This window comes from Macaca mulatta, chromosome 7 (genome assembly GCF_049350105.2).
Source record: "Macaca mulatta isolate MMU2019108-1 chromosome 7, T2T-MMU8v2.0, whole genome shotgun sequence".
Taxonomy (NCBI): Eukaryota; Metazoa; Chordata; class Mammalia; order Primates; family Cercopithecidae; genus Macaca; species Macaca mulatta.
The window spans coordinates 143,461,667-143,486,367 of NC_133412.1; the positions used below are offsets into that span (position 1 = coordinate 143,461,667).

The 24,701-nt window shown below is 40.1% G+C and overlaps 3 long non-coding RNA genes across 3 annotated transcripts in view; 1 reads left to right on the forward strand and 2 right to left on the reverse strand.

Moving 5' to 3' along the window:
• Positions 1-24,701, reverse strand: part of LOC114679595 (uncharacterized) — a 167,344-nt gene that overhangs the window by 31,491 nt on the left and 111,152 nt on the right. The gene's annotated exons all lie outside the window — the stretch shown is intronic.
• On the reverse strand, positions 1,654-22,639 carry LOC144330354 (uncharacterized). Its single transcript, XR_013396423.1, has 2 exons — positions 22,587-22,639; positions 1,654-3,684 (listed from the first exon to the last, which is right to left on the reverse strand). It is a non-coding gene; the product is annotated as an uncharacterized LOC144330354 (long non-coding RNA).
• Positions 3,535-24,158, forward strand: LOC114679593 (uncharacterized). Its single transcript, XR_013396418.1, has 10 exons — positions 3,535-3,711; positions 5,744-5,833; positions 6,755-6,794; positions 18,105-18,226; positions 19,634-19,688; positions 20,152-20,252; positions 20,431-20,581; positions 21,021-21,195; positions 21,722-21,941; positions 23,503-24,158. It is a non-coding gene; the product is annotated as an uncharacterized LOC114679593 (long non-coding RNA).

Consider the following 24,701-nt stretch of genomic DNA (forward strand, 5'->3'; position numbering starts at 1 on the left):
GGGGCATGAAATTTGGGAAGCACTGTGGGCTGAGAAGATACTGAGGTACATATGCGTGTCTAGGGGTGTAACTGTCCATGGAAAGTAGGATTAGCTTGGAGGTGGACAGAGTTAGCAATTTCACTTTTCTGCTGAAACTTTCTCTTAACCTAACTACATTATAGCAAACCAAAGTTAACTTGAATATGAAGCACCTTCTTTTGCTGGCCGTAAGGCCCACATTAGGAGACTACCATAGCAATATCAAAACCCTTGTTACATTCAACATTGCACCTGCCCATCAATATAATTTCAAGCAATGTTTATCCAATGGTGAAAAGCAACATGCGCGTGGTGGAAAATTTCCTAGTTGGAATTCAGAAAACAGGGCATGTTAAAAAGGACTGGCAACCTGCTAATGGACTCCAAGGAAATCCCAGTAAATTGAGATTACATGTATCACCCAAATTATAGAGAAAGAAGGCACCCTGTTCTTCATCTTTTACTTAATGATTGAGGGAAGCCAGATCACTTTCCTCTCTACACAGGTTCACTTAGTAGGTTAAAGACATGAGCCTAGCTGCTCATCCAAGTATTTAAAGTGGCAAATGGGCCAAGCACGGTGGCTCACGCCTGTAATCCCAGCACTTTGGGAAGCCAAAGCAGGGGGTTCACTTGAGGTTAGGAGTTTGAGATCAGCCTGGCCAATATGATGAAACCCCATCTCCACTAAAAATTAAAAAAATAGACGGGTATGGTGGCACACGTCTGTCGTTCCCGCTACTTAGGAGGCTGAGGCATGAGAATTGCTTGCGCCTGGGAGGCAGAGGTTGCAGTGAGCTGAGATCGCACCACTGCACTACAGCCTGGATGACAGAGTGAGACTCCATTTCAAAAAAACAAATAAATAAAATGGCAATTTGCCCACAAAGTGGTTACTTCATGTTTTTGTATATAGTAGCTATGTGGGCTACCACAAAAAATAATGGGGAGAAAAGGAAGTAGCACTGATAAAGGCAAAACTTTGATTCCTACAAAACAGCAGAGATATAAAGTTCAGACTAACTTACTAACATTGTTGTTCTTTAGAAAGAAAAACTATCTGTATGTAAATACACACACAAATATATATACATATATGTACATACATGTGTATGTGTGTGTGTATATGGCAGATAGTATTTTCCAGAGATAGCTTACATTCTACATTTTTTAATGCTATGTAACCTTGCTATTCTGCCACCAAGAGGTGGAATCTCAATTACCCTACCCTTGAACCTGGGCTTAGCTGGCCTTAGTGGTTGTTTGTAACTACCAGAGTGCAAGAGACATGAACCTGATTACTTCTGAGGCTAGGTAAAAATATAAAATACAATACAATAAAAATTTTTTTAAAAAAACCTTTCACCTGTTCACGTGGAACTAAGTCTCCAGATTTTACCTCCCAGAGAAGCTCCATCTGGGAACCCAGCACCGTGCTATGAGAAGGCTAAGCATAATGGTTTTATGTAACACAGTAGTTTTTAAAAAGCAGAATGTGCATAAGGAACATATACTGCAAAACAGTCAGGGTAGACAAAGATGAGAAAGTATTAGATGTGAAAATAGTGGATCACTGGTGATAGAGGAATTTTGGGAATAGGTAGGGAAGAAGCTGAAGCAGAAAATTCAGTATTTTTCAAAAGGTTTATTGAGAAGAAAAGGAGATTGTTAGCATATACCTGGTGCTCTATTTTTAAAATACTTTTATTTTAGGTTCAGGGGTACATGTACATGTTTGTTAAATAGGTAAACTTGTGTCACGGGGGTTTGTTGCACAGACTGTTTCATCATCCGGGTACTACGCCTAGTACCCTACAGTATTTTTTCTGATCCTCTCCCTCCTCCCACCCTCCACTCTCAGGTAGGCCCCAGTGTCTGTTGTTCCCTTCGTGTTCAGGTGTTCTCATCATTTAGCTCCCACTTACAAGTGAGAACAGGTGGTACTGGTTTTCCTGTGTCAGTTTGCTGAGGATAATGGCCTCCGCTCCATTTTCCTGCAAAGGACATGATCTCATTCTTTTTTTATGGCTGCATAGTATTCCATGGTGTATATGTACCACATTTTCTTTATCCAGTCTTCCATTGATGGGCATTTATATCTGGTACTTTAAAGTCTTCTTCAGTATGTTGTTGCACAAAGATTACTAATATTTACTAAAGAAAATAATCCACCTTGAAGATGTTATAGTAATTATGGCATTTATGTGATAATATGCTGTTTTTACACAAGATTCCTATATGGGAAAAGACCTATTATCTGAGTTCATTCTAGGAAATAGTTTTGTTGGAATAAAGAGCATTGAATCTAATGTTTTCGGTCTTTCTGGCTCCATTTGTGCCAACAAGTTAATTAGCAGATTTGGCAGGCTACCAAGATAAGACTCATAACCCTTCCAAAAGTAATACTTACGTTGTGTGTAAATGAAGTGGCCTTGTAAGTACAACTGGACTTAACTCACACTGGAAGGCCTAGCTCCTGTTTCAAAGCTTTATCCAAATGGACAAGACTGAGGGTTGCAAAAGCAAACAACTTGCACATTTGGGGGAAAAAAAAGCACATAAAAGGAATTGTTTGTATTTCAACTTGGGTTTGACAAATTCCAAGGTTTAATCTTTCCATTGTTATACCTAAGTCAACCTACATTCCCTTTAACAATGGGACAAGGTCGCTTACCTCAGGGCTTTCAGGGTAGAAGGGGACACAATTATACAAGAAACATCTAAGATCATGCCAACAGTAATATACTAAAGGTACGTACAAAAGAGTTGTAGAAACAAATGACAACACAGCTATCACTTTGGGAGCCCCCACCATTTGGCAGACATTTGGCTAAGCACTTTATACATCTCTACAACGATGTGAAGTACGAATACACCCATTTCACAGACCAGGAAACTGACCCGTGGAAGATGCCCAAAATGGTACAGTTAAAGAACCACATTTAGTCCCAGTGATCCTGGGAAGCGTCCTACTGTAATAAGAAAAATGCAGGTTTTGTAATCATCAAGACTGAGGTTAAAATCTGACCCGAGGTCAGTTAATGTTGTTGTCTCCTGCCAGTCTCTCACCCTTGACAATAAAAAGAACTGTCTAAAAACTCTGCGTCCCTCGAGGCAGGGTCCCTGTCCTGGTCTCACTTGGAAGAGATTCCCTGCAATCTCCAGACTGCCCAGCAGGTGGCCCCATCACTTCCAAATCCCCGCCCCACACTTCATCAAGCCTCCTGGCTGCCGCCTCTTCAACTCCACATCATCATGCGCCTCCGTAGCACAGGATCGTGGTCTAGCGCACTGCCTGGGGTGCAAAAGTGATTACATCTCTGGCTGACTGGACACCTGCCAGGCAGACCCAGCGCGGCCTCCGGAATCTCAGCGGCCCAAGCACCTGCCAAGATGAGGACGTCACGGACCCGCCACCTTCCTGGGCCAATGGGTGACCGGTCCTCTCCTGAGGAGTATCTGCCAGGCAAAAGCAATCGATCCACGGTAACATATTGCGGGTCCAGCCGGAAATTGGAACGTCAGCGTTTTCATTCCGGAACGCCCGCGTGTAGTTGAGATTTAGGGACTTGAATCAGGTTCCCTGTCACCATCCAATTGATATGGAAACCGGTCCTTCTCCTTTTCTAACGTCGTCTCAGAACACTCCATGGCACAGAACCACTCGATAAAATCAGCTAAGGAAAAAAGGTACTTTGAAGTTAGTACTCTAGCCTCTATGGCTATTTGTCAGATGGGAAGTTTGGCAAATTAATAAAAGCTGTTTATAAAAATGCAAGGAAAGGTTAGGTTGAACCCTGATCAAAAAACATACTGTCTTGCTATCATTGAACCATTAATGCAAATGCTTACACTAAAGCCGGGCACTGTGGTTCACGCCTGAAGTCCTAACACTCTGGGAGACCTAGGTGGGTGGATTACCTGAGGTCAGGAGTTCGAGACCAGACTGGCCAACACGGCGAAACTCCGTCTCTACTAAAAATACAAAAATTAGCCGGGTGTGGTGGTGCACGCCTGTAATCTCAGCCCTTTGGGAGGCTGAGGCACAGCCTCAGGAGGTGGAGGTTGCAGTGAGTTGAGGTCAGGCCACTGCAGTCCAACCTGGGCGACAGAGCGAGACTCCACCTCGGGAAAAAAAAAAAAAAAAGAGAAAAAAAAACACAAAACAACAACAATGAATGCTTACACTTAGAGACAGCTTGTCATCTTCATCTAGGAATGCCTTATTTTCCACTCATTCAACGAACATACAGCCCACCTTGTGCCCTATCGTTAGAAGGCTTTAGGAATACTGAGATGAAAAGATATGAGCTCTGCCTTAAAGAATCTAGTAATCTAATGGGCATCCGAATGAACGTGTGTCTACAGTGTTAGGTTAGGAAACAGCCCAGACACATGCCATTTTCCAGGGGGAGTCAGAGCCTCACCTATGATTTGGGGTGACAATCATATAGAGTGCAAGTGACATATTTACCACACTGTATCCCTGAAATCTTTTCATCTGTCCCAGCTCCTCTATTGCCACTGAAAGATATCTATTTTAATCCCTTGTCTTTCCACCTATTAGGGTATCCCCCCATTGAGTCTCCAGAGGAGAGACTCCTAATCTCTATGCCCATGATTTACAGGGTCAAAACAGAGAAAAAAGAAAGAAACTTCATTGTGATTCTCAAGTCTACCTTTGACACTGCTGAAAGTTACCTAAGAGATATAAATAATTATGGGATTCTTCTGCTTTTGCCTGAAAGTGTTCACTCTGATTTTCTTAGCAAGGAATTTAAGACCCTTTGTTATATGACGTTGATCTGCCTTTCTGCCACTGTTCCCCCATTAACTTCATATTCCATCCTAGAGAAGACAACATTTCCTGAGTATACCATAATTTCCACAACTTCAAAATGCAGCTGTAGTGAAATCCGGTTCATGACGTTTTTCCCCATTCTTCAGACAATGTAAATTACTCTCTCCTCAGAGCCTTTGACTCCTATATCTAGAAAAGCACTTATAGTCTATAAACACTTTTAATGTATAAATTGGTGCTTTGACTAAAGTATAAGCAATATGAAGACAGGAAGGAATCTTCCTCTTTGAATCCCCAGCATCTAGAAAAGTCCCTAGCACATGGCAAGTGTTTGATAAATGTCCTTTGAGTGAATGATGATATAGATTATTTTAATAAAAGTGTTCTGTGCCAGTGCCTTGATCAAGTTGGTACTGTGAATGAGTTTTGAGGTATATTTTGCTTGTTGGAAAGTAGTTTCTTTCCTGTTTAGGAAAAAAAGCAGCTGGAATTAGCCAAAAAAAAAAAAAAGGTGAACTGAGGTGTTAAGGCCTCTAGCTCTGTGTTGCCCACTAGAGGAGCCTATACTCTGCCAAGTGGGGCCTGTTTAACATCCTTGGAGTGGCTCTCTTGAAGTAGGTACACTTTCTAGGGCACAAAAATGGACAATCACTGCACAAAAGCTTATTACACGTTGGGAAACATTTCTGGAATTTCTGCATGGGATTGTTCAAAACAAACCTCTCCATAGCTGACTCGCTAGCCGTTTGTTTGTTTGTTTGTTTGTTTGTTTGTTTTTAGTGAAAGCAAATTTGTTAGAAAAGTAAAGGAATAAAGAATGGTTACTCCATAGGCAGAGCAGCCCCTAGCTGGTTTTAAACTTTCCTTCTTTTGCTGCTTGTGACACATCTCCATATTTCATTTGTTCGTTTCCTTTTCTAGATGTGAAATGTAAGATCATCTGAAGGGGAGCTTTGGTTCAAGTCAAATGCATGCCTCAACTTGGCAGAGCCGAAGAGATACTTGTATGATGTAAGTCAGATTATATCATTCTTCTGCTCAAAACTCCCCAGTAAATAGCTCACCATTCCCTTCAGAGAAAAGTCAAAAGACTTAAAATGGCCAACAAAACCTATCATTTGTGCCCCCCTCCTCCCTCTACCTCACTTCATCTCTCTCCCTGACTCATTTGCTTTCAGTCCTACTTGCCTGGTACGTTCCTTCAGTTATACTCCCATTTCAGGCCCTTTGCACTGATTGTTTCCTCTGCCTGGAGCCCACTTGCCCCAGCTTTGTACATGGCTACCTCGCTTACTTTCTTCAGGTGCTTGCTAAAATACCACCCTCTCAATGAGGCCTACCCTGAGCACCCTATTTAAAATTGTAACCTGCGTTCCCTCCCCCTACAAACTCTCATATTTCATCATCTTTCTTTAGTTTTTGTTGTAACACTTATCACTTTCTAATATACCATAGAATTTACTTATTTACATATTTATTGCTTAATGTCTATATCTGTCTATGAGAATATAAGGCCCATGAAGTCAGGGATCTTTTTCTGTTCTTAATATTGCTGTATTCCAAATGAGAGACTGTTGCTTGGCTCATTGTAATCGCTCAGTTAATAGCTGTCACATTAATTAATCCTTGCCATCTCTTCTGTGCTGGAATTTGTCCGTGATAGAAACCTCCTGATCTGCCACACTAATGTTGTCCTAATATTTTATTCAGTCCAGAATCTGTAATGATTTTATTGCCAATAAAGCATGTGAAAGGAAAATAAATCTTGGGTCCCCAAATCACTAATACAACTCCTCTTTTTTTGGAGTTTTACTTGCTTCCAACAAGGAAGGCAAGATTTCCTGTTTCCATGATGATGGAAGGCAGATAATTCCTTTATGGACTTTGAGCTCCCTTCTGACAGGGAAGATGAGGTTTTTTCCCTGCTTCTAGGATGGTAGAGAGCAGTCTACAGCCTGAGACCCATCCCTAGGTAAGTACCTGAATTAGGGTTTGTCTTGGTTAAATTTAAGACTAACAACCAGCTAGTCTCAATTTCTCCTTACCATTAGAGCACTCAGTGATCTTCTAAGTTGTACCATTGTTTGTTTTGCTTAACTGTTTTTTTGTTGTTTTGGTCTTTTTTCCCATTGGGTTTGATCAACTCTATCTGACTTTGTCAAATCCAAAGGAGATTCCAAATTATAGGGAAGAAGGCCTCTGAAGTGGCTAAATTCCCATACACACACAAAAAGGTGGTATGGTGGGGGAGAAAAATGGCCAACCGAGGAAAACAAAAAGACGAAAGGTTTTTTATTTTGACTACTAAAGAGGCTTTATTTACATAATGAGGCCACCTTTTTGCTAGCCAGGACAAACTGAAATGGATATTACCCCATACTGCAGTTTGATAGCTAAGGTTCTGCCTTCTCTTTTTTTCCACCACGATAGCCTGGGTTTGGTTCCTAAATCAAACCCTTTCTGGTTTGATACTTGGTACTGCTGAAATAGCAGCAGTTTGTCCTAGCTGGAATATAGTAATGAAATTTTAAAAGATTTTTTTAAAGGAGCTCAATGGCTACAAGTCATCTTAATTAAAAGCTAGTGTGTGTGTGTGTGTGTGTGTGTGTGTGTGTTTGTATTTAAAAGGCCTTCATGGGTTTTTTTTTTTTTTTGTCCTCCTAAGACCCTGTCTTATTTTTGAGCAAAAGTTTTTTTCCTCTCAGTTGAATGAATTTTGTTTTCTTCATTAATAGCTATTGCAACAGAGGCTACTCTGGGGTTTTTAAGGAAGGGTCTAATTTAGACACTTTGAAATGTCTTTGTTAAAAAAACTTTTTTAAGTGTGCTGTAAAAGCATCACATGGTCTAACCTCAAAATAATTCCTCTGCCCAGAGCTCAGAGATCTGGTTAAAAAGATAGATAGTTCCTATCTAAATAAAATTGGTCTCCTTATACAATCCTATTATAGATTTCTATAATTTTATGTTTGATTTGGCATTCATCTTTAATCTCCCTCTAGCACCACCAGAATTTTTCTCTCTGTACCTTATGATGTAAATTTTGCTATTTGATTTTCACCTGAGTTGTTTCCTTTAATATGCAAATTTAAGACTTTTTATCTGACAACTGCCTTGAGTTGTGAAACAGGTTATCAAGAATCTGAAAGTCTAAGATGGAGGGAAAAAGGTCTTTATTAATCTATAAGATGTACTTCTATCAGCATGCCTAATACATCTATGTATTTATGTGTTGTGTACACAATATTTCACAACTGAAAATATATGAGAGCTCTAATTAATTGGTTAAATAAAAATAAAAGCACTTAAATACTTTATCAGAAAAAGGAAAGACTAGTCAAATGCTTTTTCAAGTTTATGTGATTTAAATAAAATCATTAATAAATAAGTTAGCTTTAAAATTATTGGTAAAGTAGTATTAGGAATGTCTTAAGAATTATCAGCATACATTTTTATTTGCATTTATTAATCAAGCAGTTTCATACTTATCCCTGCCAAATACTATAAGGTGTCAGAATTTGGCACAGGGGTTACAAAACTATAAACCTAGCCTAATACAGATTAATCTTTGCTTGTGTGATCTTTAATAAATAAGACATTGATATTGACTTAATGAAAATAACTATATCTTGAATTATTTAGTAAAACTAATATTAACTTCTAATCTTGTGGCTATAGGCAGTATAGTCCACAGGCAGTAAGGAGATTTGTTTTGGGAAAGGACTGTTACCACCATTGTTTCAAAGCTAAACTATAAACTAAGTTCCTCCCAAAGTCCAGGAATGAATAAGGACCAGCTTGGAGGTTAGAAGCAAGATAGAGTCAGTTAGTTCATATATTTTTCACTGCCTCAGTTAGAATTTTGTAATGGCAAGTTTCATAACTTTAAATGATGAGTATCATAGTTTTCATAAATAATCTAGGTAAATGAATAAAATTAAATAATTAGGTAAATATAATGAGATAAATACTTGTAGACAAATGTCATGATTTAGAATCTAAAATTAAATTAAATGATAGATACTTCATTATTTGGGTATTTTCCAATAAAAATATATTGTAGGAAAACGTTCTTTCTAAAAAAAAGTGTCCTTTTTAAAAAGGTGAACAATTTTTGTCTAATTAAAAGCTTATTTAAAAGTTATGTATAAAACAAGGTAAAGGAACCAGGAAATAGGAGAAATGTAAAGAAAGGTATAGAGATAAAGAGGTATTTTTTTTGTAAGAAAGCTTAAAGAGAAATAATTTTACATGAGAAAGGATTGAAGCCACCTTTGTAAAAATCATAACTGAGAAAATTATGACAGTGAAAGATATCAGACCTAACTGATCCCATCTTGCTTCTAACCTCTAAACTGTCCTTGTTTATTCCTGGGCATAGGCCAAACTAGCTTTGGGAAGGGATTTAGTGTATAGTTTATATAATAGTCCTCCCTAAAAGGCTAAACTGTTCTTATAAAACAAATGAAAGGCCACCAGCCACCAAGTCAAGATGAGAGGGGCTGGAATTCTAAATATTACCTGCCATTACTCCACAGGTCATAAGATTTGCAACTTCCCCAGTTACTCTGAAGGTAATGTAACTATTGTGAACCTAAGATCATCCTTTTGAGATGTCTTTTCAGGGTTTTGCATTTTTAACAAACAGATGGCCCCACCTGGACATGCCAACCAGTTCTGTGGCTCCCACCCAGGAACTGACTCAGCAGATAAGAACCGCCTGGACTCCCTACGATTTCATACCCAAGCCAAACAATCAGCACTCCCAATTCACTGCTCCCGACACCCCACCCCACCAAATTATCTTTAAAAACACCAATACCAGAGTTTTCAGGGAGACTGATTTAAGTAATAATAAAATTCTGGTCTCCTGCACAGCCAGCTCTGCATGAATTACTCTTTATTGTAATTGCCCTGTCTTGATAAATTGACTCTGTCTAGGCAGCAGATAAAGTGGACCCCTTGGGCAGTTACAGAATCTTGTATGGTAAATTTAGACCTAGAATAAAATGGCTGGTTGTTTAAGAAAGAGGAATGTTCAGGACAAACCAGAAAGTCCAAACATGTCACTAATGGTCTGTGTAAGTCACAATAAAAGGTTTTATTTAAAAAAAAAAACTTTTATATGATCAAGTTACCTATAAGTAAAGGGCAATTATAATGGTCTTTCTAAAGATTGGGCTTGATGTAAAAAAAAACTTGTACACTAAAAAATTGATTAGAACAATAAAATTTTCTAAAGGGATTGATTCACTCTTAATAAATTATAAGAGATTTTAATTTTTTAACCCAAAGTTCAACAATTTACTGCATCTCACTGTTTTTGGTTTTCTCTCCCCTTTTAAAAGGCATGAAATAATAACACTCTCCTTGAACTCATTTTCAGCTCATATTTTTTTTTCTTCAAGTTCTGTTTGTTGTGGCCTGATGCTAACAATACTTTCTTAAAGATGTAAAGGAAATGTTTTCTTACAAAATGATATTTGGTACATTGCAGAAGGTCTTTTCTTTTGCCTTTTGGTAACTGGCCTAACAGATTTTACATCTTATTAAAATAATTCCTATATCATTATTATTACAGTTTTGGTTTGCTTAGGAAAAAAACAGATTAAATTTTTTTAAAATTGAGGTTATTACATCCATGTATCCTTCTGTATGTGATTTTAAAGTACTTGTGACATTAAGTTACAAGGCTTTGACGCTTGGGTCTAAAAAGGACACCAAGTCTTACTAAATTTATTTATTTTTTGCCTTTTTCTAAAATTATACTTTAAGTTCTAGGGTACATGTACACAATGTGCAGGTTTGTTACATATATATACATGTGCCATGTTGGTGTGCTGCACCCATTAACTCGTCATTTACCTTAGGTATTTCCCCTAATGCTATCCTTCCCCCCTCACCCCACCCCATGTCAGGCACCGGTGTGTGATGTTCCCCACCCTGTGTCCAAATATTCTCATTGTTCAATTCCCACCTATGAGTGAGAACATGCAGTGTTTGGTTTTCTGTCATTGCGATAGTTTGCTCTAAATGATGGTTTCCAGCTTCATCCATGTCCCTACAAAGGACATAAACTCATCCTTTTTTTATGGCTGCATAGTATTCCATGGTGTATATGTGCCACATTTTCTTAATCCAGTCTATCACTGATGGACATTTGAGTTGGTTCCAAGTCTTTGCTATTGTGAATAGTGCCGCAATAAACATATGTGTGCATGTGTCTTTATAGCAGCATGATTTATAATCCTTTGGGTATATACCCAGTAATGGGATGGCTGGGTCAAATGGTATTTCTAGTTCTAGATCCTTGAGGAATTGCCACAGTGTCTTCCACAATGGTTGAACTAGTTTACAGTCCCACCAACAATGTAAAAGTGTTCCTATTTCTCCACATCCTCTCCAGCACCTGTTGTTTCCTGACTTTTTAATGATCACCATTCTAACTGGTGTGAGATGGTATCTCATTGTGGTTTTGATTGGCATTTATCTGATGGCCAGTGATGATTAGCATATTTTCATGTCTCTGTTGGCTGCATAAATGTCTTCTTTTGAGAAGTGTCTGTTCATATCCTTTGCCCACTTTTTGATAGGGTTGTTTGATTTTTCTTGTAAATTTGTTTAAGTTCTTTGTAGATTCTGGATATTAGCCCTTTGTCAGATGGGTAGATTGCAAAAATTTTCTCCCATTCTGTAGGTTGCCTGTTCACTTGGATGGTAGTTTCTTTTGCTGTGCAGAAGCTCTTTAGTTTAATTAGATCCCATTTCTGAATTTTGGCTTTTGTTGCCATTGCTTTTGGTGTTTTAGTCATGAAGTCCTTGCCCATGCCTATGTCCTGAATGGTATTGCCTAGGCTTCCTTCTAGGGTTTTTATGGTTTTAGGTCTAACATTAAGTCTTTAATCCATCTTGAATTAATTTTTGTATAAGCTGTAAGGAAGGGATCCAGGTTCAGCTTTCTACATATGGCTAGCCAGTTTTCCCAGCAGCATTTATTAAATAGGGAATCCTTTCCCCATTTCTTGTTTTTGTGAGGTTTGTCAAAGATCAGATGGTTGTAGATGTGTGGTATTATTTATGAGGGCTCTGTTCTGTTCCATTGGTCTACATCTCTGTTTTGGTACCAGTACCATGTTGTTTTGGTTACTGTAGCCTTGTAGTATAGTTTGATGTCAGGTAGCGTGATGCCTCCAGCTTTGTTCTTTTGGCTTAGGATTGTCTTGGCAATGCGGGCTCTTTTTTGATTCCATATGAACTTTAAAGTAGTTTTTTCCAATTCTGTGAAGAAAGTCATTAGTAGCTTGATGGGGATGGCATTGAATCTTTAAATTATCTTGGGCAGTATGGCCATTTTCATTATATTGATCCTTCCTTTCCATGAGCATGGAATGTTCTTCCATTTGTGTCCTCTTTTATTTTGTTGAGCAGTGGTTTGTAATTCTCCTTGAAGAGGTCCTTCACATCCCTTGTAAGTTGGATTCCTAGGTATTTTATTTTTTTTGAAATAGTTGTGAATGGGAGTTCACTCATGATTTGGCTCTCTGTTTGTCTGTTATTGGTGTATAGGAATGCTTATGATTTTTGCACATTGGTTTTGTGTCCTGAGACTTTGCTGAAGTTGCTTATCAGCTTAAGGAGATTTTTGGCTGAGATGATGGGGTTTTCTAAATATACAATTATGTCATCTGCAATTAGGGACAATTTGGTTTCCTCTTTTCCTAATCGAATACCCTTTATTTCTTTCTCCTACCTGATTGCCCTGGCCAGAACTTCCAACACTATGTTGAATAGGAGTGGTGAGAGAGGGCATCCCTGTCTTGTGCCAGTTTTCAAAGGGAATGCTTCCAGTTTTTGCCCATTCGGTATGATATTGGCTGTGTGCTTGTCATAAATAGCCCTTATTATTTTGAGATACATCCATCCCATCAATACCTAATTTATTGAGAATTTTTAGCATGAAGGTCTGTTGAATTTTGTCAAAGGCCTTTTCTGCATCTATTGAGATAATCATGTGGTTTTTGTCTTTGGTTCTGTTTATATGATGGATTATGTTTATTGATTTGCATATGTTGAAGCAGCCTTGCATCCCAGGGATGGAGCCCACTTGATCATGGTGGATAAGCTTTTTGATGTGCTGCTGGATTTGATTTGCCAGTATTTTATTGAGGATTTTTGCATCAATGTTCATCAGGGATATTGGTCTAAAATTCTCTTTTTTTGTTGTGTCTCAGCCAGGCTTTGGTATCAGGATGATGCTGGCCTCGTAAAATGAGTTAGGGAGAATTCCCTCGTTTTGTATTGATTGGTATAGTTCCAGAAGGAATGGTACCAACTTCTCTTTGTACCTCTGGTAGAATTCAGATGTGAATCCATCTGGTTCTGGACTTCTTTTGGTTGGTAGGCTATTAATTATTGCCTCAATTTCAGAGCCTGTTATTGGTCTTTTCAGGGATTCAACTTCTTCCTGGTTTAGTCTTGGGAGAGTATATGTGTCCAGGAATTTATCCATTTCTTCTAGATTTTCTAGTTTATTTGCATAGAGGTGTTTATAGTATCCTCTGATGGTAGTTTTTATTTCTGTAGGATTTGTGGTGATATCCCCTTTATCATTTTTTATTGCGTTTATTGGATTCTTCTGTTTTTTCTTCTTTATTAGTCTTGCTAGCAGTGTATCAATTTTGTCGATCTTTTCAAAAAGCCAGCTCCCGGATTCATGAATTTTTTTGAAGGGTTTTTTGTGTCTCTATCTCCTTCTATTCTGCTTTGATCTTACTTATTTCTTGCTTTCTGCTAGCTTTGGAATGTGTTTGCTCTTGCCTCTCTAGTTCTTTTAATTGTGATATTGAAATGTTGATTTTAGATCTTTCCTGCTTTCTCTTGTGGGCATTTAGTGCTATAAATTTCCCTCTACACACTGCTTTAAATGTGTCCCAGAGATTCTGGTATGTTGTGTCTTTCTTCTCATTTGTTTCAAAGAACATCTTTATTTCTGCCTTCATTATGTACCCAGTAGTCATTTAGGAGCAGGTTGTTCAGTTTCCATGTAGTCGTGTGGTTTTGAGTGAGTTTCTTAATCCTGAGTTCTAATTTGATTGCACTGTGGTCTGAGAGACAGTTTGTTATAATTTCCATTCTTTTACATTTGTTGAGGAGTGCTTTACCTCCAACTATGTGGTCAATTTTGGAATAAGTGCGATGTGGTGCTGAAAAGAATGTATATTCTGCTGATTTGGGGTGGAGAGTTCTGTAGAAGTCTATTAGGTCTGCTTGGTGCAGAGCTGAGTTCAAGTCCTAGATATCCTTGTTAACTTTCTGTCTTGTTGATCTGTCTAATGTTGACAGTGGGGTGTTAAAGTCTCCCTTATTGTGTGGGAGTCTAAGTTTCTTTGTAGGTCTCTAAGGACTTGCTTTATGAAGCTGGGTGCTCCTGTATTGGGTGTAAATGTATTTAGGATAGTTAGCTCTTCTTGTTGAATTGATCCCTTTAACATTATGTAATGGCCTTCTTTGTCTCTTCTGATGTTTGTTGGTTTCAAGTCTCTTTTATTAGAGACTAGGATTGCACCCCTGCTTTCCTTTTGTTTTCCATTTGCTTGGTAGATCTTCCTCCATCCCTTTGTTTTGAGCCTATGTGTGTCTCTGCACATGACATGGGTCTCCTGAATACAGCACACTGATGGGTCTTGACTCTATCCAATTTGCCAGTCTGTGTCTTTTAATTGGGGCATTTAGCCCATTTACATTTAAGGTTAATATTTTTATGTATGAATTTGATCCTGTCATTATGATGTTAGCTGGTTACTTTGCTCATTAGTTGATGCAGTTTCTTCCTAGCATCAATGGTCTTTACAATTTGGCATGTTTTTGCAGTGGCTGGTACCGGTTGTTCCTTTCCATGTTTAGTGCTTCCTTTAGTAGCTCTTGTAAGGCAGGCCTGGTGGTGACAAAATCTCTCAGCATTTGCTTGTCTGTAAAGGATTTTGTTTCTCCTTCACTTATAAAGCTTAGTTTGGCTGGATATGAAATTCTGGGTTGAAAATTCTTTTCTTTAAGAATGTTGAATATTGGTCCCCACTCTCTTCTGGCTTGTATAGTTTCTGCTGAAATACCCGCTGTTAGTCTGATGGGGCTTCCCTTTGTGGGTAACCCAACCTTTCTCTCTGGCTGCTCTTAACATTTTTTCCTTCATTTCAACCTTGGTGAATCTGACGATTATGTGTCTTGGGGTTGCTCTTCTCGAGGAGTATCTCTGTGGCGTTCTCTGTATTTCCTGAATTTGAATGTTGTCCTGCCTTGCTAGGTTGAGTAAGTTCTTCTGGATAAATTCCTGAAGAGTGTTTTCCAACTTGGTTCCATTCTCCCCGTCACTTTCAGGTACACCAATCAGACGTAGATTGGTCTTTTCACATAGTCTCATATTTCTTGGAGGCTTTGTTCATTTCTTTTAACTCTTTGTTCTCTAAACTTCTCTCCTCACTTCATTTCATTCATTTGATCTTCAATCACTGATACCCTTTCTTCCACTTGATCAAGTCAGCTGCTGAAGCTTGTGCATGCATCATGTTGTCGTGCCATGGTTTTCAGCTCCATCAGGTCATTTAAGGTCTTCGCTACACTGTTTATTCTAGTTAGCCAATCATCTAATCTTTTTTCAAGGTGTTTATCTTCTTTGCAATAGGTTTAAACACCCTCCTTTGTTATTACTAATCTTTTGAAGCCTACTTCTGTCAACTCATCAAAGTCATTTTCCATCCAGCTTTGTTCCATTGCTGGTGAGGAGCTACGCTCCTTTGGAGGAGAACAGGCACTCTGATTTTCAGAATTTTCAGCTTTTCTGCTCTGGTTTCTCCCCATCTTTGTGGTTTTATCTATCTTTGTTCTTTGATGATGGTGACCTATAGATGCGGTTTTGGTGTGGATGTCCTTTTTGTTGATGTTGATCCTATTCCTTTGTGTTTGTTAGTTTTCCTTCTACCAGTCAGGACCCTCAGTTGCAGATCTGTTGGAGTTTGCTGGAGGTCCAGTCCAGACCCTATTTGCCTGGGTATCACCAGCAGAGGCTGCAGAACAGCAAATATTGCAGAACAGCAAATGTTGTTGCCTGATCCTTCCTCTGGAAGCTTCATCTCAGAGGGGCACCTGGCTGTATGAGGTGTCAGTCGGCCTCTACTGGGAGGTGTCTCCCAGTTAGGCTACTTGGGGGTCAGGGACCCACTTGAGGAGGCAGTCTTTCTGTTCTCAGATCTGAAACTCCACACTGGGAGAACCACTACTCTCTTCAAAGCTGTCAGACAGGGACATTTAAATCTGCAGAAGTTTCTGCTGCCTTTTTTTCAGCTGTGTCCTGTCCCCAAAGGTGGAGTCTACAGAGGCAGGCAGGCCTCCTTGAGCTGCAGTGGGCTCCACCCAGTTCGAGCTTCCCAGCCACTTTGTTTACCTAGTCCAGCCTCAGCAATGGCAGACACCCCTCCCCCAGCCTCACTGCTGCCTTGCAGTTCAATCTTGGACTGCTGTGCTACCAGTGAGCAAGCCTCCGTGGGCATGGGACCCTCCAAGCCAGGCATGGGATATAATCTCCTAGTGTGCCACTTGCTAAAACCATTGGAAAAGCATAGTATTAGGGTGGGAGTGTCCCGATTTTCCAGGTACCACCTGTCATGGCTTCCCTTGGCTAGGAAAAGGAATTCCCCAACCCCTTGCACTTCCCAGGAGAGGTGATGCTCCAACCTGCTTTGACTCACACTCATGTGGGCTACACCCACTGTCTAACAAGTCCCAGTGAGATGAACCCAGTACCTCAGTTGGAAATGCAGAAATCACCCTTCTTCTGCGTCACTCACCCTAAGTGCTGTAGACTGGAGCTGTTCATATTTGGCCATCCCTTGCTAAATCTTAAACATTGACAGCAATTAAAGCCTCATCTTCAGGCCCCATAGAAGATGCCAATCAAAATAAACTTCATTGCTGAGACACAGGGCCAGAAATTAAAGCCATTCAGCTCCACAAGGCCCAGGGACTATCGTGGAAGAGTTGGGCATGTGAGATTGTGAGGGCTGATTTTAAGAGATAAAGTTAGTTCAATTTCTCTACAAATTAACCATTAATGTCAAAGTCACACTGATGCAAGACTAGCATATGGGTAAAATTTGAAAAACAAATTTAATTGACTTCATGCTGTTTTTATTTGGGCTTACTGTTTGGAAAATTAAGTCTTCTCTCTCAAAGAATGAAGGTTTTCTCTTTTTTTGAAATCCCTATCAATTTGGTTAAATGAATGACTTACTTTACAATGGCCTGTAATCTCATTTTGTGATATCAAATGTTTTATTTATTTGTTTTTATTATTATTACTTTTTAAAATGGAGTCTTGCTGTGTTACCCAGGCTGGAGTGCAATGGCACGATCTCGGCTCACTGCAACCTCTGCCTCCTGGGTTCAAGTGATTCTCCTGCCTCAGCCTCCCAAGTAGCTGGGACTACAGATGTGCACCAACACACTCAGCTAATTTTTGTATTTTTAGTGGAGATGGGGTTTCACCATGTTGGCTAGGCTGGTCTCAAACTCCTGACCTCAGGAGACCCACCCACCTTGGCCTCCCCAAGTGCTGGGATTACAGGAATGAGCCACCATGCCTGGCCTGGTATCAAGTATTTTAAACCTTTGATATTTGACAAACTTTCCAAAATCAAATTATAAATTATGTCTTTTCTGACCTAATTAATCCTTTAAGATATTATTAATAGGATCCCTAAAGTCAAAAAATGATATGTTTGGCTTATTTGATATAGAAATTACACAGGAATCATTGTCAAATATGAAATGGTGTTTGGTTTTTCTTTGGGCTGTATTTGAATAAATATGTTACTGGTATGTGTTCCAAAATTATGGGAAACTCCTGTTATTCTGATATGACTCAGTGTATGTTATCTGTAATAACTATAATTGTTATGTTAAATTATTGTGTGACACAGAGGTAACAAATTTCCTTGTCAATTGTGTCTTTGACTATGGCTGCCCTTGTTGTCTTGTTTTGGTCCTCTTTAGAAGGTGGTTTATAATCAGCTATAAAACTGTAAGGTACTCTTGAATGCAGGTTTCTGATAACTTTGGAGATTGTGACATCAGAATAGAGGGAAAACTTTCAGGGCTCATGGATAGCTGAAACGCTCCTGAATATCAAGCAGAATAGGAATTAACTGCATGGACTAAACTAATAGAAGTCTAAAGTAATCTTTTTAACTTTTTGCTTAAAACGTTGCTGATCCTTTGTTTTGTTTTTCAGAGTCAAAAAGACTTTTAAGCTATTTACAACTTTTAACAATTGAGTAAAGTATATTCCTTTGAACAAAATTTGGAGCATTTTGTTTCTCTTTACCTGATTTCTACATAATTTGGAAATGATTTGTAAGTATTCTTTTTTTTTCTTTTTTTTTTTTTTGAGACAAAGTCTCACTCTGTTGCTCAGGCTGGAGTGCAATGACACGATCTCAGCTCACAGCAACCTTCACCTCTCAGGTTCAAGCAATTCTCCTGCCTCCGCCTCCCAAATAGCTGGGACTACAGGCACCCACCACCATGCCTGGCTAATTTTTATATTTTTTGGTAGAGATGGGGTTTCACCATATTGGCCAGGCTGGTCTCAAACTCCTGACCTTGTGATCCACCTGCCTCAGCCTCCGAAAGTGCTGGGATTACAGGCATGAGCCACCGTACCCGGTGTGTGAGTATTCTTAATTATGATAATAGTTATTTGCATAAGTACAATAAGAATCTGTTTTCATTTGTAACAGGACACAATTGGAGAAACTGGTTATTTTACCAAGGCTTTGACTGGAATGGTGTGCTTTCCTTTAAGGAATCAAACTTGACTTATGGAGCCAATATAAGCCCCTTGGAAAAACTGGCTTCATACCTTTGTCTGCACAGTCCCTGTATAGGGTTCCTGACCTGTGGTAAGTAAAGAATGTCACTTTCTGACAGGCTCAGGAGCCCCAAGTTTATCTTGGAACCTGAAGAGGAAAGGAATTCACCCAACTCATAGGTATTTAATGGTCCAAATCCACGGCGTGGCTCAGCTTTAAAAAATTCTTATGTGAGATTCCTTCTATGGAACAAAATTCCATGAAATCCAATTTAAAAGCCTATGTAAAAAATAATAATTATTCTTGCTACACTATATACAAAAAATCAATCCAAGTATAATAAAGCAAATCAGTCCTACCATGATTTGTCTTTTGTAAAAATGGAAAACTAGGCCAGACGCGGTGGCTCACGCCTATAATCCTAGCACTTTGGGAGCCTGAGACAGGTGGATCATGAGGTCAGGAGATCAAGACCATCTTGGCTAACACAGTGAAACCCCATCTCTACTAAAAAAAATACAAAAAATTAGCTGGGCGTGGTGGCGGGTGCCTGTAGTCCCGGCTACTCGGGAGGCTGAGGCAGGAGAATGGCATGAACCCAGGAGGCGGAGCTTGCAGTGAGCCGAGATTGTGCCACTGTACTTCAGCCTGGACGATAGAGCAAGACTCCATTCAACAAAAAGGAAAACTGGAGAGAAAAATTATGTTTCAAAACTTATAGTACACTTAGTATGGTTTGGCTGTGTCCCCATCCAAATCTCATTTTGAATTGTAGCTCCCATAATTCCCACATGTTGTGGGAGGGACCTGGTGGGAGATAATTGAATCATGGTGGGGGGGGCAGTTTCCCCCATACTGTTCTCGTGGTAGTGAATAAGTCGCATGATAGTTTTATAAAAGGAAACCCCTTTTGTTTGGTTCTCATTTTCTCTTGTCTGCTGCCATGTAGGACATGCCTTTTGCCTTCTGCCATGATTGTGAGGCTTCCCCAGCCACGTGAAACTGTGAGTTCATTAAACCTCTTTTTCTTTATAAATTACCCAGTCTTGGGTATGTTTTTATCAGCAGCATGAAAATTGACGAATACAGCACCTGTTTTTAGGTTCTAGTCTTGCCTAATGTTTTTTCAGTTTTTATTATTTTCTACAGTTTGGACTGAATTCTAATTTTTCTTGGCTATAAGCCTGCAAAATAATGTTTTCAATCTTTTTCCTTCTTTTTTCCCCATTTTTCCTAATTTGGAACCACCAAAAACTAAGTTGTGCTTTTGTAAAGCCCTGTGAACTGAAGCTAGACAACTAAATTTCAGAAGAAAATAACAGCAACCTGTTTACATACCTAAGCCACTTTCATACCTGCCTACTGATATGTGGACTTCATAGTAATGTGGCCTATATTGATTTCTCAGGATTGTTCTTTAGTCTGATGTTGTTTTTCTCCCTTGCTCCCCCTATTTTCTCTTCATAGGATATGAGACTTCACAACCTGCTGAAAATGAGCTTTCCTCATAACTCAGGACCTACGCGTCTAGGAATAAACCATCCTAAACATGAAAGATCAGACAAAATGTGAGACCAGAGACTCATTTACAGGATTTCAATACTTTGTTACCGGATATGGACTGGTATATGAAATGAAATAAATGGCCAGATAGGTGCTAAGAATTTAAATAGTTCACTTGTTATACCAAGATTGTTTCATGAGATACAAGCAATTCAAACCTGAATCCTGCATCTCTCTTCCAAGTTATCAGTCCAGAGAATGAACTCTTGTGAACAAAGGAAAGGGAGAAATGAAGCTTGGGATTGGGAGTAGATGTGTTAGAGGCTAAGAGGTGGAAATGCTGGCCTTCTATCCACTACGGGGACCTACCACCCAAAGAGCACACCATCGCAAGGTAAGATGACTTTCCTATGAAATCCATTCCCTCCTTGAGGCCTGTGGCCTGACATAGATCTGGGACAATCTGGGAGATACACTCTAGTTACTTAATGTTAAGGAAGATTAGGAAATGGAGCCCAAGGAAGTTAAGTCCAATCCTGGGATCACAGACTGGACTCAGCACACCTGATGCTTTCAGACATCACTTATAAATAGATACTCCCTTCTCTCACTCAGGCTTCAGACCCAGTGGAAAAACATACTCCCGATATCTGTATGTCCCTGATTTGTCTGCTTTTGTTGAGTCTTGAATCATGGGTAATATTAGGCATATATCCACTCCCTTTCTCTGCGTTCCCACAGGTCCCATCCATTCATTCAATAAATATTTTCTTAGCATGTACCTGCCACCTGCCAAGCATTGGTAAATTCCAGAGATATTGTACCTCTTCTAGGGCCTCGTATTCTCACCCACATTCACAAATAGAGACATGCAGACTTTATTGGAAAAAAATTAACTGGCTTCTACACAACGCTTTAAACTGAGGTGAATGGGACTGTCTTCACCTGGTAATCAGGGTAACTGGATTTCAGCCCAGAATCTTCCACCAACCAGCTGTGTGACCTCAGGCAAGTCACCTCTCTTTTCTGGCCTCATCTTTGCCTTCTGTAAAGTGAGACCCTTGGTCTAGGATGGGTGATCTCTAAGTTTCTTTCTCAATTTCCCATTTTGTAATTCTCATTCTTTAATAAAAATAGGCCCTGTATCTGTTGTAGGAAAAACTGAGATTATTATCTGGGGGAAATTGATAACCTAGATTTTTTTTCCTAGCAAACTGTAGGGTCTAGTATATTTTCTGAGCCACATCAGGAACTGTGTCCTGAGCTCAAGGAATGGTATAGTACAGGCCTCTTGGACCTTCACATATCCGAACTTCAGAGAAAGCTCCCGTTAAAAGCAATTAATACAGCATACCAAAGGGAGAGAAGAGAGGTGACAACTGTAGTGGTTTTTGCCCCGCCTTGATGAGATGGGAAGGGGAATCTAGCAGGTGGGGCAGACAACGCTGCCCTTGGGGCAGTTTGTGCTTCACAGTGTTGTGAAGTCCAACTAAGAGGGTTTTGTCAAGATTCTTTTTTCTGTGTGTTTAAACAGTTATACAACAATTGAATTAGTCTGCTCGCCTAGACTCCCTGCCATGAAAATCATCAAACAAGCCTGGAAGAATCCTACTGCGGGGCCTTTGCCAGCAGAGTGCTAGGATTTCTGGAAGCTGGGCATCTTCTCACACACAGTGGCCAGCGTTGGCTTTGGAGTTTCTTACCTTGTTTTCCCAGCACCTGAGGAGAACTTTGGCCCCAAAGAGACTGCCCAGGTCTGGGGCAATGCTATTTGACATTGTATCCTCGGTCATGGGAGTAAATATGCCCCCTTCAGGTGTGGCACAGACTTGAGACTTATGCTGAGGTCAGGCCTCACAGCTGCCTCCCAGGGCTGCTGTCCCAGGTGGCCCCTTCCCACGCACCGGCCACCGTGGAGGGCTTAGCACGCACGTGTGTGTATGTGTGTGTGCGTGTGTGTATACGTTTGTGTCTTTGTGTCAGTATTTCTGTGAAGGAGGCAGTCCAAGGGACCAGCAGGAGGATTTGTAGCTGGTGTGTGTGTGTGTGTGTGTGTTTTGTATCAGTATGTCTGTGAAGGAGGCAGTCCAAGGGACCAGCAGGAGGATTTTATTATTACTGCCTAGAGACATCTGATGCAGGGGAGCCCTGGTTTCTTGTGGTTGATATACCTGGGTAAGGAAAAGGGAGCTGAGAAGGAATCGGAGAAAACTGAGCAAAAAGGATGAAGGCAGGAGGAAATAGCTGAAAGAAGACAGAAGAGCCCAGCTCAGACACAGGTGGTTAGCAGTTCCTCAGGGTTCCTGAGCAGTTCCTTTGGGGTCCAGGGTTTGTGAGGCTCTGCTGGACCACAGGCATCAGACACCCCTGAGGGAGGCAGCTCTGCACAAAGAGGATACAGTAGCTGGAGTAGCCAATTCATCCAGCCAGGAATCTTCTGGCCTCACAGCATCTAAAGGGAAAATGCAGAGAGAGCAAATCAGGATTCTTGATTATGGGACTCCCTGCGGAGGACAAGGCCCTAGCGAAAGTTGGACATCATCTAAGAGTTCTGGCTTCAAAACTCTGTATTGTGTGGTCTTTGTGCACCGTCTTGTGGAGTGAACAGTGACTCCTGAAGGCTTGCCCAGACCAGGATCATTTCCGTTGGGAGTATCATAGACCAAAGTCCATCCTCAAAATCTGGTCTCCACTCTCACAAAAGGAATGCATACAAATGTCATCCAACTGAAAGTCCTATTTCAGAAACCTTTTGTCCACTCTCCTTCTATTATTCTAGTAATGATTACAGTAGGCTAAACATTGTTTAAGTTTCAAAAGGCAGAAAACCAGAAAATTTTTTTAAAAAATTGTATTATATGAAGCAATGCTTGTAGAACAATCTATCATCTATAAGCAGACTATTTTCCTTGTACTGATCAATAACTACTTCTTTATTAACTATCTTTTCTTTCCTGTCTCTTCAGTGAGTTCCATGCATACCTCACTCAGTCACACAACTGTTGACACAGTCACAAAACTGCAGTTTGCAGATGAGGCAACTGGAACTCAAAGATGTTATGTAATTTGTGTAAGATTACACTGTGTGTAAGTGACAAAGTCCAGAGTCCAATTCAGGGCTACCAGTTTGCATGGTTTTCCACTGAACTTCACTGTTGGCAGAAAAGAGATGTATAAAAATATTATTTAGATAGCTCCTTCCACCCACACAGAATTTATTGCTACTAATTGAATGGGCTACTGAGTAATGTTATTAAAATATTATTTTAGGTGTGACATTTTGATAAGAATGTTTTCTTTTTTTTTTTTTTTGAGACAGAGTCTTGCTGTGTCACCCAGGCTGGAGTGCAGTGGGGCAATCTTGGCTCACCATAGCCTCCGCCTCCCAGGTTCAAGCGATTCTCCTGCCTCAGCCTCTGCGGTACCCACCACCAAACCTGACTATGGTTTTGTTTTGTTTTGTTTTCTGAGACAAAGTCTTGCTCTTGTTGCCCAAGCTGGAGTGAAATGGTGTCATCTTGGCTGACTGCAACCTCCACCTCCCAGGTTCAAGCGATTCTCCTGCCTTAGCCTCCCAAGTAGCTGGGATTACAGGCACCCGGCTACCACCACGCCCAGCTAATTTTTACACTTTTAGTAGAGACAGGGTTTCACCACGTTAGCCAGGTTGGTCTCGAACTTCTGACCACAGGCAATCTGCCCGCCTTGGCCTCCCAAAGTGTTGGGATTATAGGCGTGAGCGCTAATTTGTATTTTTAGTAGAGACGGGATTTCACTGTGTTGGCCAGGCTGGTCTTGAACTCCTGACCTCAAGTCATTCACCCGCTTCAGCCTCCCAAAGTGCTAGATTAGAGGTGTGAGCCACCACATCCAGCCAATAGGGGGATTTCTTGAGTTACTTCTTGTGTGGTACAGTATAAACCATCTCCTCTCTTCCCTATGAAATTATTAGTAAATGTTACATTTATTACTAATACTTTGTGTTGGAGTAAATTTTTTTAGGGTGGGCAACTCAAAGACAGTGGTAGAAAACAACCAATTAACTGCATTGTAAATTTAAATGTTCTCATGGACTTTCAAAGGCAAAAGAAATCCACATCTTACACTGAAAGGTTAATACATTACCAGAATCTTGGAAAGCCCAATAAAAATACCTTCCACATCAGGCCAGCTCAGCTTTGCTGTTGTGGTAGAGAGAGAGGAGAGGAGGAGAAATGAGGCAGAACATTTCAAAGAAACATTCCCTGCCCTTGTGCTTACAGTCTTACCATATCCTAATGCCACTCCTATAGGTGTTTACTACCCCACCTTCTATTGTACAGTTAAGAGAAAATGAAGTCCAGACGAAGGCGACAATTTGACTACGTCTATATAAACTCCCAGTTTCCCAACTGCCCTGCTTTTTAGGCCCCATTGAATCAAATGATATGCCAACACTCAGTTCTACCGTTTATACTCCATGAAACACCCAGTTCTAAGCTGATGCCTCTTATGAAACTGACCAGTAGGGTTGG